Source organism: Aedes aegypti, chromosome 2, assembly GCF_002204515.2.
Source record: "Aedes aegypti strain LVP_AGWG chromosome 2, AaegL5.0 Primary Assembly, whole genome shotgun sequence".
In the NCBI taxonomy this organism is placed as follows: domain Eukaryota; kingdom Metazoa; phylum Arthropoda; class Insecta; order Diptera; family Culicidae; genus Aedes; species Aedes aegypti.
The window spans coordinates 163,597,760-163,616,574 of NC_035108.1; positions in this window are offsets into that span (position 1 = coordinate 163,597,760).

Below are 18,815 nucleotides of genomic sequence, written 5' to 3' on the forward strand. Positions count from 1 at the left end.
ATTCGTTTTTGCTTAATTGTAAAACAATTTTCACCTTAGCTTCTATAAATTAGAAAGTTTAATTGCATAAGCAAAAAGACCAAATTAAATTTTAATTTTTACAATTCCATTGTATATCAGTTTACTTGTTAACAACAAATAGACCAACATTATTTTACTGAACAAAAAATGTATTCAAACTGCCACCATAGCTTCGCCATAATTGAGTTCTCATACACTCTTTGTACCAGTTATCGCCATAGTGAATATAACACCATGTCCAACTTAAATGGTAAATTTGGTTGCTCACCAACTGAATTTATTAATTTGTTTTCACTAGCAACATACATTTATCGTTTGAATCAGTTGAACTGGATGAAAACATAGATTTCGTAAGAATTTAAAATGTTCATTTTTCGTAGGGTTCCGGGTCATTTGGCCGAATGCCAATTGGTTGAATGCCGTTTGGCTGAACGCCATTTGGCCGAATGCCGTTTGGCAGAAATTGAAAACAATAGTGAACTACAGTTTGCATGTATTTGAAATGAATTTCAAAGCTGCATTTCGAGGAATAGTTTATCCTTAAATCATCATTGATATATGGCAATGCGCTTAATGTTGAACGGCTTAAATCGTCGCCTATTGTTGAACAGTCCGTGTATTGTTTATGGCGTGTTCAACTATTAGCGAGCATTTTGACCGTTCAACAATTGGCAAGTTACCCTACAGCTCTTAAGTGTTAGTTCAAGGAACAGTCAATGCTGAAAAAAGAACATTCACTTTCCTGCTAGCAGTAGTAGCTGCCAGCACAGATTTACGCTTTGCGTTTATAGTCAGCTTTTGACAGTTACAAAACCGGTTTACGACTTATTCTTTTTTCTGTAGCATCGATCTACATTAATTCTTCTGTAGTACTTAGTAAATTAGTTAACTTCTAGCAACCACAAGTATGGCTTCTTCTTTTCTTAACAGAGAAACAGTTAGCGCCTTTAACGTAAGTGTTCACCGAGTCGTTCGGTTTTATTTTTAATAGGACTCTATAAACGTATAATAAGCCTTAGTTCCATTAACTATTAAAAATATTAATATAAAAGAACGGCCCATGATCAAAAGAAGAAAAAATCTAATAAAAATTTAAGCCAGTGTAATGCAAATAATTATTATATCAGTTTAACTATAAAGAACTGCCGATGATTTAAAGAGGGTAAAATCCCCAATTTAAATATAAAGCTAAATTATTTCCAATAGTAATGAAACCAGTACAAGTAAGCCTATGTTAAAAAGAAGAAAAAACTTCTTATGAAATTGTAAAAAAAAAACAAACATTTCAAACTCTCGCACACCGTTGGTAGCTCAGAGACGAATCAATTATGAGCTCAGAGCCTTGACGCGAGTTCACAACTTCGTCCTGAATGAACGGATAGTTTTATGTATTCTTCTGCAGCACTTATTTAACGACAAACGTGACGTCCCGCCGCATCGTAAAGATCACCAATTTAACTAGCAGTTCAGTTATTGGGACACACTTATGAATCCTAAACATCAGCGTTGAAAAAAATTGTTTTATTTTGTTCCTGATTCGGCCAAACGGCATTCGGCCAGATGGCCAGACACCATCGCGAGAATGGTTTTTTTTAAGTGTAGTTATCATCATTCCCGTGAATATAAATATTATATGTTATATTCTAATGAAACAATAAGAAAATTCGCTTTTTGTTTCCACTCATACTATAATTAGTACTTGTACCCAATACTTAAAAATATACCTTGTCAAACATAATAAGAATTCAATTTGGGTTCTGCAAAGAAGATATACTCGAGTTACCCTACAATCAAATTTTTTACTAGATTTAGCAACTGTTTTCATATGTGAATAAAAATATGACCTGCTGGCTACATTTTCTAGTAATAATCATTTCACGGCTGACAAGTGTCAATCTCAGTGCCCATATCCCAAGCGATACTGAATGACCGTGGCATTCACAATCAGTTCCATGGTGTGAGAACTGACAGCGACTGAATGCCGTATTCGTGAGAGAACACACCAATCTACCACACACACTACCCATGTTGACAAGTCACTTGTGGCAAGCGTTGGCTCTTGAAAGGGAGCTTTCTACATTAAACCATGCTAATTTCTCTCATTTACAGAAAATTGAGAAGAAATTTAGAACATTCAAACTTCGGCAACACTCAAAGCCCGCCGCAAGTGAGTGAGTGCCTTTGTTTACCTCCTTCATGCTCCTACGAATGAAAGGCACAGGGCACAATCAAGAAGAACGTGAAAAATGAGAGAAAAATATAGCCGCCACAAAATGGTGTCAATTTTTTGTAGCTAAGGCAGCATCCATTCATTACGTAACCAACTTCTTACCATAAAAATGTAAATGTATACTCTGTCTTTAGTAACAATGGATGTCCCCTAACATTCCTGCCCTTCCCCGATGACCGTAAGGACGTGGCTGGCGCTGTTATGGACTTAATAATGTTTGGAATTCTCGACATTGTACTCTGAAGATCGAACGCTACTTCCAAGCTCCGTCTGTTGTTGGTTCCTAGTGCAATTCTGATTATTCTGGTCAATCACGGAGAAGCATCTACGAATTGTATGGTCATCAATGCTCACACCCATGCTCAATATACGCTTTTCTCGTTATGCTTATCACTTTTAATTGAAACCAAACATATACTGTTTAGATTCATATTGCAGTTACTTAAGGCTTCAGTAGTACAACTAATAACAACACATATAAATAGTCTCTTTATGTACGGAGCTTTAGTGTAATCGGGCCTCACAAACACTTAAATTTAGAATGGTGGATGAAAACTCAGATTCCACATCTTATATTCACTTTAGTGAATAGAAAATTTCTATATTATACATTTAATGTTCGTCCTCTTCTCAATTTTTATTCCGGACATAACCACATTTTTGCTTCATATTCCGGACAACTTGGTTCAAATACAGGACAAGTCTCGAAAAACACAATTCAAATAGTCAAATCACTAATAGAAAGACGTCAAAACTAGTTGAGCATTGTAAATTTCCATGGATTGCTACAGAAAATGTTTATCAAAATCATCTTTCGAATTAAAAACTTTTAAAAGACAAATTTTGGAACATTTCGAGTGAAATTTTTCCCATACAAAGAAAAATATCCGGAACTTGAAGCTGTCTGGGATTCGAATCAAATGGTATTAGGAAACTGTGTACCAGGCTGAAAAAAATCAGCAGACGATTTGACACGCAATTTATTTTCATTTTTATTTTAACGCTTTTGATGCCTAAAGGGTGTCCACAATTAAATTGCCACACTATGAAATTGCTCTAACTTTTTAACCGTTGGGTAAAATTTATTGAAAATTTGGGTGGATTAAGTGCATTATTTACATACTGCAAGTTTTAAAGTCCTGTGATCAAAACTCGCGGAATTGGAGTCGAAAGAACAGCTCGTGCGTGATAAAATCTTGCGCATTCATCACGAGAACAAGGATCTCTCGCATCGTTCTGGGATAAGAATAAGTTGGGAATCGCAAATTCCACGGTGTGGCGAGTGATTAAGTGGTTCGAGGAACGATTGACTACGGATCGGAAGCCCAGAAGTGAAGGAAAAAGTATTCCGTACAACACCAAAAATCACAACCGCGTAGTTGGGGCCTTCAACCGAAACCCGAACGCCTCCGTTCGGGATGTGGCTAAGAACCTGTACTTAAGCCGAAGTTTTGTCCAGAAGGCTTCGAACGTTCAAGGCACAAAAGGCCCCTAATCGCGACGAGAAGCAGAACAAGTCCGCTAAAACCCGTGCCAGGAAGTTGTACCTCAACATGCTTATGAGCATTTGACATGACGAAAGTTGAATGCTGCATCATGGACGACGAAACATATGTGAAGGCAGACTTCAAACAGATCCCCGGCAACCTGTTTCTCACGGCCAAGGATAAGTTCAGCGTTCCGAAGCATGTCCGCACTCAGAAGATTTCCAAATTTGCGAAGAGATTCCTGGTTTGGCAAGCCATCTGCACGTGCGGGAAGCGAAGTACACTTTTCGTGACCCAGGACACGATGAACGGACAGGTGTACATGAAAGAGTGCCTCCAGAAGCGGCTGCTTCCTCTTCTGAAGGCCCACAACGTCCCAACAATCTTCTGGCCGGATTTGGCCTCATGCCACTACTCCAAGAACGTGCTGAAGTGGTATGCGGACAATAAGGTCAATTTCGTGCCGAAAATGTTCAACCCTCCCAACACTCCGAAGCTCCGCCCCATCGAGAAGTACTGGGCAATTTTGAAGCAGCACCTTCTTAAACGACCTAAGGTAGTGAAGACAGCCAAGAAACTGAAGATAGTATGGGGTCACATGCAAAAATCGGTTGATTCACAGGTTGTGCAGAATCTTATGGCCGGAGCTAAGGCCAAGATGCGGGCATTTGCGTATGGACTGTAAATAAAATACGAGTTAAATGGTAAAATTAAGTTTAATAGTTATTTTTAAATCCCTGAAAATTTGATGGCAATCGGATGAAAACTCGAATTTTGCGAACCAATTTTGTGTGTGGCAATTTCATCGTGGACACCCTTTACTATGATAAATTAATATTTACAATAAGCTTTCAAAATCAAGGAATCGACCTGTGAAATAATATTACAGTAACACTTACTAAAACGTTACGAATAATAAGACATAACATAAGGCATAACCTGCTTCGAAATATTATGGACGAGATCAGCTCACAAGTGTGATAAAAGCGACTAGGGACAGTGTGCAAAAATGTGTGAAGATTTAATGCAAACACTCCAGTTTCCCAGAATTCCTTTTTGGACATTGACCAGGTATTGAGGTGACTTTCGTGCCTGTTGCTCAATATCTATATCAATTACAACAGAGGCACGAATATCACAAGATCCAGTCAATTCATTTGCTTCACGGATGATATGGCTATTGTCTGCTGAACATTTGAAACAATGGCGGGTTGGTGCAGCCTCCTGTAGCGTGAAACGACAAAAGCTGTAGTAGAGTGGAATCTGTCAAAGTACATTCTGCTAGGCGGAACCGAGTATCGTGGACACCTTGGAAGCACATACAGATATACCTTCGAGGTGTCTACTATGGGTTTCAGAAAGAACCGCGATTGCAAAATATCTACCACCAAATGCACCATGTACAAAACGCGCAGTTCTGTCCTTGATCATGCTGAAATAGGACCTGAAAGCTCTTGTTGCCTTTGAACGAATTGTGACGGATGCCATCTATGGCAAAATGCAAGCGTTCGATGCGCGATGACAGAGAATGAATCCAGCTCTATAGCAAACCCAGTATCAAGAAGGATGTGAAAACAGGAAGTAAACGATCGGTAGGGCGTGTAGCAAGACTAACGGACAACTAACCTGTATAATTTATGTTTGCATCGAATCTTGTTGAAACAAGGATGTAAGAAGCGCATCGTGTGGAGTTGCTTCATCAAGTGCAACATGGTCTTAATAGCATGGGTCGAATTTAAGATTGAGGAGACATAGCCATGGATCAAGAAAATTGATATAATATCGTTTACTTAGGTTTATCAAAATAACTCAGCATGATAATAATTTCTCTAATCTGATATTTAAACACTTACTCCCCCCAATACCTATGCAATACGCTTCCGCAGATGCAATAGACTCCACGATCTATAGTGGATAAGATTAATGCAGTCACAATTTCCCTCCTGCACCTCACTGGAATTCATTTTGACGTGACAGATGCCTTGTTGCCAACAAATTCAAGCTAGTGAACTACACAGAGGATGCCTGTTATTTCCTTGCAGGCATGCTGTTAATTTCTTGTATAAGTATATCTTATCTGGAAATATAAGCGGCAAGCTCTTCTACTATGCAGCCATGCACGACAAATTATTAAGCCATATATCCTTGTAGGGCAAAGAACTAACAAAACATGTCTGGAAGCTTTAAGATGCATGACCCATTTGACTGATGCAAATTTTGAAAGTTTTGCTCCCTTATGCTTAAACGGTGTCATTGATGATAGAAATCATTCTCCCAAAATTTGAAGGTATCTGGAAGAAATTTGGTTGTGCACACGCCATTTGAAGTTTATATGGAAATTACCATGAAAAAGGCGAAGCTTTTGAGTTCAGTCCTCTATTTGCTCGAAATAATAATCTATGGAAAAGTGAACTTTCAGAGCAACACTGCTTTTTTGCTGTAGAACATAGTAGCCTGGATTACTTTGATCCATTCTACCCACCAGGAGCACCACTGTTGCCTGCCGAGCAGTTGGTTCAGCATGCAAAATGCATACCCAGTTTATGATTACGAATAGCAATTTATCCTGACGTCCAATCAAAACGTGGTCGTCGGCAAAGTTGTAGCTGTGTGGATTTCATAAGAGAAGATTGTGTTCACTTTTCCATAAAACATTATGACGAAGAGATAGAGGACTGAACACAAAAGGATGGCGTTTTCCATAGTAATCCCCATATAAACTTCAAATGGCCTGCGCACAGTCAAATTTCTTCCGATTAATTTCAAATTTCGGGGGGATTTTATATACCATAATATGGGTCGTTTAAGCATAGGGGAGCAAAAATTTCAAAATTTACATCACTCTAATGACCCATAAATAGTTAATCTCTCGTTGAATTAACAAGCAGCAACAACTCTTTTAATCTGTTGTTGTCATCAAGCCTTATATATTTGCTTCACAAAAACCACTCATCTACTCATACAGATGAAGGTATGATGGTCCCATAAGGCAACTATTTTTTTGTATCCTGTCGTGTTGTATGCGTATAAATCCTTCAAACATTGCTAAAGCCCAAGCTAGCATCATTCTCACATATCAAAAAAGGGAAAAGGTCGTAAAGCATTAAAACGAGCAATAACCCGCTTCATATAAAAGGACACGAATAACTTTTTTCCAGGGTGGATTGAAATGGTCACCAACTGGTTAAACCACTAAGCCTCTGTTGTCAACAACCATCCCCATCTACATCGTCATCGCTTCCCCCTTCATATCCATGGATGATTCTCCGGAAACGTGAAGATGAATTGTATGCAAAAACGTCAATGATGTTGAAGTTTGATCTGCATACACAAATAGGAAGTTGTACGAAACAGTAGCACACCCCATCACCCACATGCCATGAAGACGTCTTCATCACCGGCGTCATCTATGTCTTCATCGTCGTCATTTCTGGGCTGACTGCTGGGAAGCAGAAGCCTCAGCAACTGAGCAACCCTCAGTTGGGTTTGATATGCAATTTAATTTAATACCCAGAGAAAACATATGTGCCTCTGGAAACACCAAGGGAAAATAAATAAAGAATATGTTGGCCCTGGCAAAGTGTATCTAAGGTTTAGCTACTAAGCATCCACCATTGCCTAAAAGTCTTTCGATAAAGAGGACCAAACCATTCTTTGGAACTGGCTGACAAAGTCCGTCTCGAAGTCGTTTTCCCTAACTGGTTCTGATGTTTGATTTCGAATGTTTAACAAACACATGTGGTTAGGCAACGAGAATGAGATTAGAATCTTGATCCCTGAGATACCTGCCGAAGAGAAGAATGGTTGTAAGAGATTTTTGGGTTGTTAAGGCGTTACTTTTCATCCAGATGAAACCAAATGGGGGTTTTTGTATAATCAGACAATATTTGGAGCAATTTAATCAACATATTGAAATGCTGGTTAGTAGATTTTTTGTTCTGAGAGAAGGTATGTGTACAACAAGATCGTTGAGAATGATTTATAGCGTCATTGGAATTGATAATGGCAAAAAGGCATATAGTCGAAGCTCGTTTTAATGACGTTGTGATTGCGCAGTGGAAGATTTCATTATTTTAGAATTCCTCATGAACACCGCATTAATAATACTTTTAAGAATTGTAGTACTTTTCGACTGCTTTAAAATGTTGCGAATTATTGTATAGTTTTAGAATATCACAACAATTGCTTAAGAAACTATTTTGAGCATATTCAATGTAGAGACAACACTTGTTATTTTAACAAGATTGAAAATTTAAAGAACATACGCATTACAATCATGCAAAAATTACTTTACCACGTATGACATTGGGAAACTATGACATAAATTATGTCTCCGGAGATCCTTGTTACCTTTATCTAAAAACAAATAAATAACAATTTATACAGAATCAGTATTGACAAGATCACACTCAAATCTCAATCAATGAGTTTTCCCTTGAGAACAAACACATTAGAGATCTGCTTAGAAAATCTCATGCTTGAGCTATTCATGCAAAAACACAAGATCAAACTAAAGCCGTTAAAAATGATTCGGTTATAAAGCCCCTAAAAACAACCGTATTAGCATATACAATAGAAAGCGTTGTGTTTAGATGGGCATCTCATTCTTCCGAAAAGGTACGCTTTGCGAAAAAGGACCACGTGCTTATTGAACTGAAATCGAATTCAGGTTAACTTCTGCATCCATGAGTCCTCTCGTGGTATAGCAGTAACGCGCACTGTATATTGAACAGGGAGTCGCGAGTTTGATTCTCAACGAAAAGACGTGTAATTTTTTTGCAAACTTCACATCAATTTGTCAACCACCTTATCCAATCGCAAATTTTGCATGCAAATGAAAAATCAATCGTATGGCAATTCAGAAATTCCAAAACCCCAATATTGTATATTAAAAAGTTCAAAAAATCACTTTGAGATCATATTATAGGGGATAGATCAAAATGCAAAATACTCTAGAATATGCATAATAATTACCGTAAAACGGGGTAACTTTGATAGATTTTTCGAAGAAAACTTGAATATTTATGCATGCTGTTTCAAAGAATTTTAATTCAAATTTTCAAAACAAGTACTGACATCCTAACTATCGATTGCAGTTGATAGATTTCTTGATGGATATATATTTTTTATATAATCGAAAGTCGATTTTCTGTTTTGGGGTAACTTTGATAATGGAGCATCAATCGAACAACATTGAATGAATTACGGAACATTTATAGGGCGTTGCATACCTATAGACGTTTAACGCTATATGGAAATTTCTGACTTAGATTACAAAAATAGTCCCAGTTTGTAAAAATAGTTTTCGCTAAGAGATTTGAGACCGAATTCGAGTTCTACTATAACTAAGCTATCAAGTTTAGGTGACGAATTCAACATGACTTCATCAAATAGTGGTCGTAGAACAGATTGTTTGAGAGCATTTCAAAATTGCTAAAATCTAATAAATTTTTCATATTTGCGTATAAATTCTCAAATGTCCTTGTTTCCAACGAAAATATCTTTCACATGAAGTGTCATACTAATACTCTTTACTTTTGCATTCGTGTTGCTTAACTGATTAACAGGAACTTTGTTATTTCGTTTAGTATGTTGAGAGTCTCGCACTATCAAAGTTACCCGCATTATCAAAGTTACCCCGTTTTACAGTAACTAAAAAACTTTCTAGAAGACACTATAACGCTTTAAAGCATAATTTAGGTGCAATTTATTAAGGGCGCCAAACTATGAAATCTCCCATCCACTTTTGTGGCAAAAATAAATGAAACAGAAGTATTTGACAACGCTTTTTTTCGAAACATGTTGGAATTGTATTGAAGAGAAGAATAAACAACATCGAAAAATTGTAATAAAAAAAAGTTAATTTTTTATCTCTTTCTATTATTTTTTTCAAAACTTTTATATTTCTGTGATAATGATGTTTTGAACATTGATCTGATGTTTTGTTTTTGTCCATTTTTTGTTAATAAAAAGAAGAAAAGCTACTGCACATTATTTTAATAATTTGTTCATAACCAACAAACAATTTCTTACAAAAAATTTCAAGTTATTTTTGGAATATTCAAAAAGTTACCCATAACGATAAAATCTGGTACTGTTTCGTCCACAGTGTATTATTTTAAGGTGTTATTTTTCATTTACAGCATTAAACTTCCACATCCTTCCGCCTTTGATATTTAAAATCTTCCGAAAACATAGCCTTTTTGTATTTTCCAGCGTGTCTTCCAATAATCTTGAATCCGTTATCAATTGAAATTATTGCTTTTAATGCGTTATTTGATGTGATGCTCAAGAAAATAATTCCTGATGTTTGAACAACTGACCTATGTGAAATGATTTAATAAATGGCGCGCAATTCTTTAACTCGCTGTTTTAACAAATGTCAATCACTTTGAAATATGGTTCAATCGTTATTGAAATGTAACCCAGAATCAAAACAAATTTTGCTAAAGAGGGAACCATAAATACGTTCAAAGGGAGTGACGGGGGTGCATGGTATCAGTTTTGGTTGTTTTGAAAATACACTGAGATACAATAATTTATCCCTTTCTCCCCGAATTCCAGTTTTTTGAGTGTACTCCGAAATAGGATTTTTGTATTACCAGGTACAAGAAATGAACCAATCTCAAAAAATAAAATTTCACGCAGTAGACTGGCCCAGCTCAGTATGGGAGAATTATTTATTAGGGTTAGAGGAAGACTTCCTGGAAAATTCAGCTCATCTGGTCGTTCCATGATTGATTTAAAGTTAATATGGAATTTTCAGCTCGAACATATGGGAAGCAGCACATCATATACTGTTTGGTTCAGGAAAATTGTTGATCGTGTTCAATTGAACCCAGAATGTCAAAAACACTACATGATATAATAGCGAATAATATTGTAGAAGGTTGTCTTCTTCTTTCTGGCATTACATCCCCACTGGGACAGAGCCTGCTCCTCAGCTTAGTGTTCTTATGAGCACTTCCACAGTTATTAACTGAGAGCTTACTGTGCCAATGACCATTTATCCATGCGTATATCGTGTGCAGGTACGAAGATACTCTATGCCCAGGGAAGTCGAGAAAATTTCCAACCCGAAAAGATCCTCGACCGGTGGGATTGGAACCCACGTGAGGGTCGTGGTCGCTTGGTCTTGCTGAATAGCTGCGCGTTCATCGCTACGGCTATCTTTAGAAGGTTGTATCATGATTAAAATTGAAAAAGTTGGTGTTTCAACTATTTGAAGTAGATTTGTTAAGAACATGCAATACTGCTTTGTACTTCGTGATAGTAGCCACTAAGCGCATCATAGATACCTATAACGCTGGGCGAGCTGCCCCAAACGTTTGCACGATTTGCATCATACTGAGGGGTGAACCCAAACTTTTGCACGATGACTTGACTGACTGTTTCATTGATTTTGAATACTTTCCAGATTTTTCCGCCAAAATTTCGTGGGGTCTCTTCAAAAAATATAAGATTACGATTCTAATGACACTTTGATTGAAAATTTTGGTCGATCGAATGCTGAGGAAATTAGATATGATTTTTCAGTGTGTTTTTTGGAAAATGTAACAACTTTAAATTTAAAAATTAGCATACAAAGATCAAAGAATGTTTTTGGAAAAATACATACGAAGTAAGAATAACTATTTACCTTTCGGATGCGGCTCAGGGAGCTTCAATTGGACGTGAAATCACAGATATATGGACAGAACACTTTTGTTTGTTTTTTAGGGGGTGAACCCAAACTTCTGCACGGAAGTGAAAGTGACTGTACGTAGTGCTGATATAAGCCTAACTTTCAACAACTGAAAGAGTAATAAAAATATGGTTAAATCCAGATACAACCTTCTGCAATTATGTTTATAAGGGTATCAACTAGTACATCTACTATTCTGCGCTCAATTGAACGCAATCAATTAGTATACGGAACGAATCAGTGACATAGGATCAATTTTCAATATATTTGAAACGAATATCCCATACAAACTTCAAATTGAATGCGCCAGTGGAACAACCAATTGAATTGAAATCTTGAGAGAGCTTTTTTCTTACCCTTAGAATCTCTAGGGTCATAGCTAGGAGGTGCCCCGATGAGTTTTACAACTATTTTGTTTAAGGGCCAGTTTAATGAACAGACTGATAACATTAAGACTTCTTAGACTGTTTACCACAAATTTGATTGATTTTGTGGTACCGTAATCCAGGGAACATTGATCGGCATGACCCTTCTCGTAAAAAGTTCGAATCATCGTATATTGATGAGACATTTTCGAAGCATGAATTGTGCCTCTCTTTCTTGCATTCATGAGCTAATAAAAAATGTTGCGATGTATGCATTTAGTTCACCCCTAAATTTGTGATCTTTTTGAATCAATGATTTTTATCATTATGGATGACACTACCGAAGAGTTCTGAAAATGGTATGAGCAACGAAAACATGGTTGTTACTGAAAATGGCATCACGGAAAACGATTCCGTTGTAAAATCCTTCATAAGTTCATTGAATTAGGAAACATTAACGAACTGTTTAGAATGCACAATTTCCTTAGGATTCCTACCTTTAGGCGTATTCTGCAGTTTAAAGTATTTTATTTTTAAAAAAAACCATAAGTATAAGCATTGATGATCGTATAATTCGTAGTTGCTACTCCGTAATTGACCGGAATAATTGAAAATGCACAGGGGGGCAACAGAAGTAGCTTGGGAGTAGCATAAATTTTCAATGTACAATTTTGAGGACTCCAGACTTGGAAATGCCAATAATGGCGCCGGCCACGTCCTTACGGTCATCGAAGGAAGGGAAGGAATATGAAAGTGACGTTCATTGCTACCAGAGACCGAGATTACCTCTGCATCTCCATGGTGTTCACGTAAGGAGTTTTGTAAGTGAGAGGGTTCAAAAGCTACATGATCAGGATTCACCTTGGTAAGTGATGCGATTCATGTGGCCTCAATGTAAAAAGTAAGCTATTATTGCGTCGACATTTTCAATGTCGAACTATTCAAAAGTATTTTTTTAGTAAATACTAAAAATAAATGAAAGTATATATACGAGTATCTTAAGGTGAAGATGAATCGAAGCCAAATTTCAAATTTTCAAGAGCACGGATCTGGTGAACCAAGCATCTGTTTAAGCTGAAAACCACCAGCTGGTGGTGACCAATCGATTAGGTTTTCAGCTCAAATGGATGTTTGGTTCTCCAGATCCGTGCTCTTGAAAATTTGAACTTTGGCTTCGATTTATCTTCACCTTAAAACTTTATAAACCCGGAATAATAAGTACTTAAGCCGACACTTATAGTGACGAACCATCCATATTTTGTTTAACGATTAAATAATCGTAACGTTGCTACGGCACAAATTTGTGTTGTCACCAAGCATGAAACGATCTCATAGATTATAAATTTCAATAGGTTTCGTGCTACATGCAATTGGAATGGACTCACCAATTTTCTCAACATATTGAAGTCAAACGAAAATCTTCAATCTGTCCAGGGAAGGCGACAGTATTTCTCCAAGCCTAGGTATGCTCTATATCAAGTCGTCCTGCCTTACTTTCTGCACTCTATGGATCTGCAACCACCGGAACATCTATTTTTCAATCTTTTGCATTCTTCAACAACTAATATTTCAATCAAAAATTTGACGGGAGCTCAAATGGAGGAAAAAAATCACGTTCACTCGCGATAATAGCACACTTCAATTTCTCTTAAAGTATTTTATTTTTTAAATAACTCAAAAAGTGAATGACTTGTAAGAGATTGGTGCTAATACTCAGCTTCAGATGCCATGATTTAAGTAAATAGCGACATTTTCAATATTACCAAATGTTGTTTACATGGATAATCAATGTTGCACCATGCAGAACAAAAAAACTACTTCAATTATTGTTTTAAACTTGCTTAAAACTCTCACAACATAAAATACAGTACAGTGCAGTGGGGGACCAAAATCCGTACAGGCTCAAAATCCGTACACTTCATACAAATAGAAGGCGATTTGTATGAATTGGATGGATTAAGATTAATTTCTTAGGTGTACGGATTTCGGTCCCACACGGTATTTAGCTACGAGCGGTGCGTAGCAGTACTTGCTTAAAATATATAAAACTTGCAACATTTACATTTTCAAAAGAAATATTCAAGAAATATTGAAAAAAACTGATCAATGTTACCCTGATTCATGATGTCCTGCACAATGCATAGGAGGCAGTAGTGTAACTTCAGCTCATTTGAAAAACCCTCTTGGCAATGTTTATACCTAGTTGAAAAAAAATCGAATTTCTAGGGGAGGACTAATTTTTTTTAAAGGGGCTTGGACCCCTCTAGCCTCTGTTAGTTCAACCAATGCACAGTGGGCGAATTGAGGTTTAAGAAGGAAATATTGAATTAAGCCCTTCAATTGCGATTGTAGGTAAAAATGATGCTCTACAAAGTTGTTCCCATTGTAATAAACAATTTTTTGGTTTGCTCGAAAATCGAGGTGGCCCCTTGATATCATCATTTTTTTTAAGGAATTTCGGTATAGTTTGTTCTGAAATAAATAAAATAACAAAATTTTCAGCTGGTTTGTGAGAAAAAGGTTTTTTACTAGATAAAATGACAGCTTAAGAACATTTTTGGCAAATTTATGTAGGGTGGCCCATCAAAAATAGTTTGTTGTGTTTATTTTTGTGTCAAGTGTCTTGTTGCTTCTCTGGTTGAAAATAGAATAGTAGGTGGACGTAACAACATCATGCTGCTGTAGCGTAGCTCACAATGCTTAACAGCATTAAAACTGCTATAAACCGAAAGCTTTTCCGGGACACACGACTTCTGCCCGAATATAGCCGAGACGAATATAAAACAAAAAACCGGGAAGAAAGTAGCCATCATGCTCACTTTGTAGATTAGATTAAATTATTCGTTACTTAGACTTTTCTGAGCGCAGTTGGCCACTGAGAAATATTCTGTGAATCTGTAGTGTGACTTTAATACAAAAAAGTTTATAAAATTATTCAAAATTTCATGCAACAATATTGATAGTGAAGCTCATGTTTGACAAATCATGTATCGTGAAAATCATGTTTGCCAACATTAACTAAATTAAATCAACATTGTGAATGATATATTGAACAGGTTTCATCTTCTTCTTTCTGGCATTACGTCCCAACTGGGACAAAGCCTGCTTCTCAGATTAGTGTTCTTATGAGCACTTCCACAGTTATTAACTGAGAGCTTTCTTTGCCGATTGACCATTTTTGCATGTGTATATCGTGTGGCAGGTACGAAGATACTCTATGCCCTGGGAATCGAGAAAATTTCCTTTGCGAAAAGATCCTCGACCAGCGGGATTCGAACCCACGACCCTCAGCATGGTCATGCTGAATAGCTGCGCGTTTACCGCTACGGCTATCTGGGCCCCATAAATAACTGTTTCATAAATAACTGAATAAGCCCTTTACTTCTAGAAGCGATCTCTTGAAAGATTTGTATTGTATATAGTTTTTCAAGTGAGGACATTGGTTTGTATTACATGAAAAGTAATGATGAAATTAAATCTTCGAACTGTTTAGCGAAATATCTATAGGTAAATAAAAACCTTATTTGGCACTGTACCATTTAGTTCCTACTAGATTTTACATCCTAAGACAGATACGCGTATTTCGACCTCAACTGTGATCGTGTACTAAACTAGACTATTTATAAGTCAAGTCTAGTACACGACTGATGACGGATTTACAGTTGAGGTCGAAATACGCGTATCTGTCTTAGGATACAAACTCTAGTCAAATTAAATGGTATAGTACTAAATGCGGTGTTTATTTACTTATGAAAAGTAAATTGTGCGAAAGTTTTTGTTGTAATATAAATCCCGGGAAACAGAATTTTTTTTTTCCGGGAAACGGGAATCCCAGGAAATCTCATTTCCCGGGAAATGTTCCCGGGATTGGAAACTCTATTGGCAAATAAAGCTGTCAGTTAATAACTGCGGAATTGCTCAAAAGGACAATAAAGTGAGAAACATGCTTTATTCCAGCGGTAACGTAATGTTACGAAAAAAAGAGACAAAAAAAGATTGACACGTTTTTTTCAAAGAAAAGTTATAGATTTTTTTTTATAGAAAATAAACATATTTGTTCATTTTTATATAGTTGGAGTCAACAAAAAGATTGTTTTCCGGCATGATGATAGTGTCTGTTGGCTCAAAATGTGAAAACATAACGTATTATACTTCTGCGTATCTGTTTTCGATAATAGATTAGCAACTGTTAATAATATTTTTTTTTTAATAAAAGTTGAATTTTCAGGCATGGCTTTAAGTATAGCCGTAGACTTGAATAATCAAAATATCTATACGTGACCAAATAATGCACATAGTTATTTTCTTTTATCTAGACTGAAAAGTAAGCATCATGATCAGTAGACATACTCTAATAATCGACTGTTTCAGATACACTTTAACTCCTAATAAATTACTTGTACATCTATTTGCGGTAATGAAGCATTCGTTACTTTCAATCAGTATATTAACCGATGAGGCTGCTGAATCCCAAACCAATAGTGTGCGGAAGTACAGAAAGAGTCACGCCAGAAAATTCAACCATGAGGAAAATTGGAAGGAGTTTTCAAAATACTTATTTTAAAATAAAAAATTATGAATAAAAAATCGTTTTTCATTCACATTTGAGGCCGAAAGAAAATTATTGTCGTACAAAAAATTGTTTCTTTTACCTCAACCATATCGACATGTACAAAAAAGTTTGTATTCCAAAAGAAAAATGTTTACACCAGTTCACCGATTAAATTGTATGAATCTACAAGCCTCAAAATATGCGTTTGCATAAGTTTGAAAGGTAATGTGCAACTTTGCTAAGAAACTTGAAAAAAAAAATAAAACACAAAAATCTATTTTTGATGGGCTACCCTACATCAATTAGTGAAAATGGTTAATTAAAGAGCTACGTATTTTTTTTTTGGCAAATCAGCATACAATTTTCAACTTTGTAGAACAAACTACACCAATATTTCTTTAAGGTGAAGATGAATCGAAGCCAGACAGCCGTTTAAGCTGACAACCTAATCGATTGGTCACCACCAGCTAGTGACCAATCGATTTAGTTTTAAAAAGCTTAAATGGATGTTTGGTTCTCCTGATCCGTGCTCTTGAAAATTTGAAGTTTGGCTTCGATGCATCTTCACCTTAAACAAAAAGTTTTGATGATTATATTTTTTTTCACAAAGGGCCACCTTAATTCTGGTTTCGACCAAAAAAAATGTTTTTATAATAGCATCAACTTAGCAAAACATTTTTAAGCAAAATCGCAGTTGAAGGCGTAGGTTTAAACTTTATAAGAACCCCAATCCGTTCCACTGTGCAAGAATGAACACTGGATTGTCTGAACCAAAATGGATGAATTTGTTAGTTTGATTAGCAGTTCGTTAACCCTTAGTTAACACAACGTAACAAGAATGATATTTTTGCGTGTCTCAAAGATCAAATTATGTGTCTCTAGTAGATTTGTGGTTGCTGTGTCTGATGCCGTTCTCAGAAATGTTCCAGCACGTCACAATTTTTAGCTACACTGTTTTTATTGATGTTCACATGAAATTTAAAGTATGATTTATCAATTTTTTGTAATCTAATCCACTAAGCATAAAATATAATACTTTAACTTCCATTTCAGATATACTTTGGATAAAATTTCACGATTAAATTTAGATATAATCGATTTTTCTAACATGTTTGCAATCTTCATACAAAATTCTTCGTTTCTCTTATATAAAAAAATACAATATTTATCGAGACAATCAAAAAATAACTTTTGAGCATTGGAAGTATTATGAATTTTGTTGAAAATTCTTATTGTACACTTAAAATTTGAATTCTATGGTAAATTAGACAAATGAATTGCCAAACAAGCCGAAAAACTTACATGCAAATTGGTTGAAATAGTAAAATTTTGGATTTCCAACAATTAGTATCTCAAAAACTAGACGTGCTGTTATATTTTTGAAAACGGCAATGAATTCAGCAACCATTAATTTAGTAAAAGCAGTATTTTTGTGCTTAAGGCAAAAACGTGTTTCGCGGTTATAATTAATGAAAAAAACAGAAGCATTAAAATTTTGGTTTTGGAGTAAACTTTCAATGAGGAATCTAAAAATGAAATAGTCTAAACCTGAGACGGGACTCGCGGAGACGGTCTTCTTTTTCAGCACTTGTTATTTTTTTTTTCTTATTCCACTCAGTGTTTACATCAATCTTGCGCAAGCCATTCAAGCTCTCACATGACCAACACAGCAAAAAAACTATTGCGTTTGCATCACACCGAAGCATGAAGGGCATTTTGAATGAAATTTCATGCCAGCAAACGTAGCAGACTACATTGCTACTCGTTAATATTGTTCCCAGAATTCTCTTCTTCTTCTTTTCTGGCGTTACGTCCCCACTGGGACAGAGCATGCATCTCAGCTTAGTGTTCTTATGAGCACTTCCACAGTTATTAACTGAGAGCTTACTATGCCAATGATCATTTTTGCATGCGTATATCGTGCGGCAGGTACGAAGATACTCTATGCCCTGGGAAGTCGAGAAAATTTCTAACCCGAAAAGAACCTCGACCGGTGTGATTCGAACCCACGACCCTCAGCTTGGTCTTGCTGAATAGCTGCGCGTTTACCGCTACGGCTATTTGTTCCCAGAATCCAGTTGGCGATTTTTGAGCTATATGTATTGCTAATACATAATACGTAAAAATACGAAATTAAGACAAATAGTCGGGCTCAGAATAGGTAGCACTTCTAGTACCACATTTTGTTCTTTTGTACTACACTTGGTACCAAAGTTAAACAGATCACAGAACGCTTTTCACAGCATTCTATATTTGGATCTTTTACCTCATATGTCATAAAATTGTGGGCGACTGCAAGGAAGATGAAGGTCTTTATTTCGCCTCGCTAGAGATGGGCAAAATGGTCAAATTATGTGAGCGAGTCGTAGGCGACTCAATCTCTAAAATGAATCGACTCTTTCGATCGACTCAGTGACCCATTAAAAAAAAACAAATATTCCGTATAGGAAACCAATAAGTATATTATAAGTTTAAG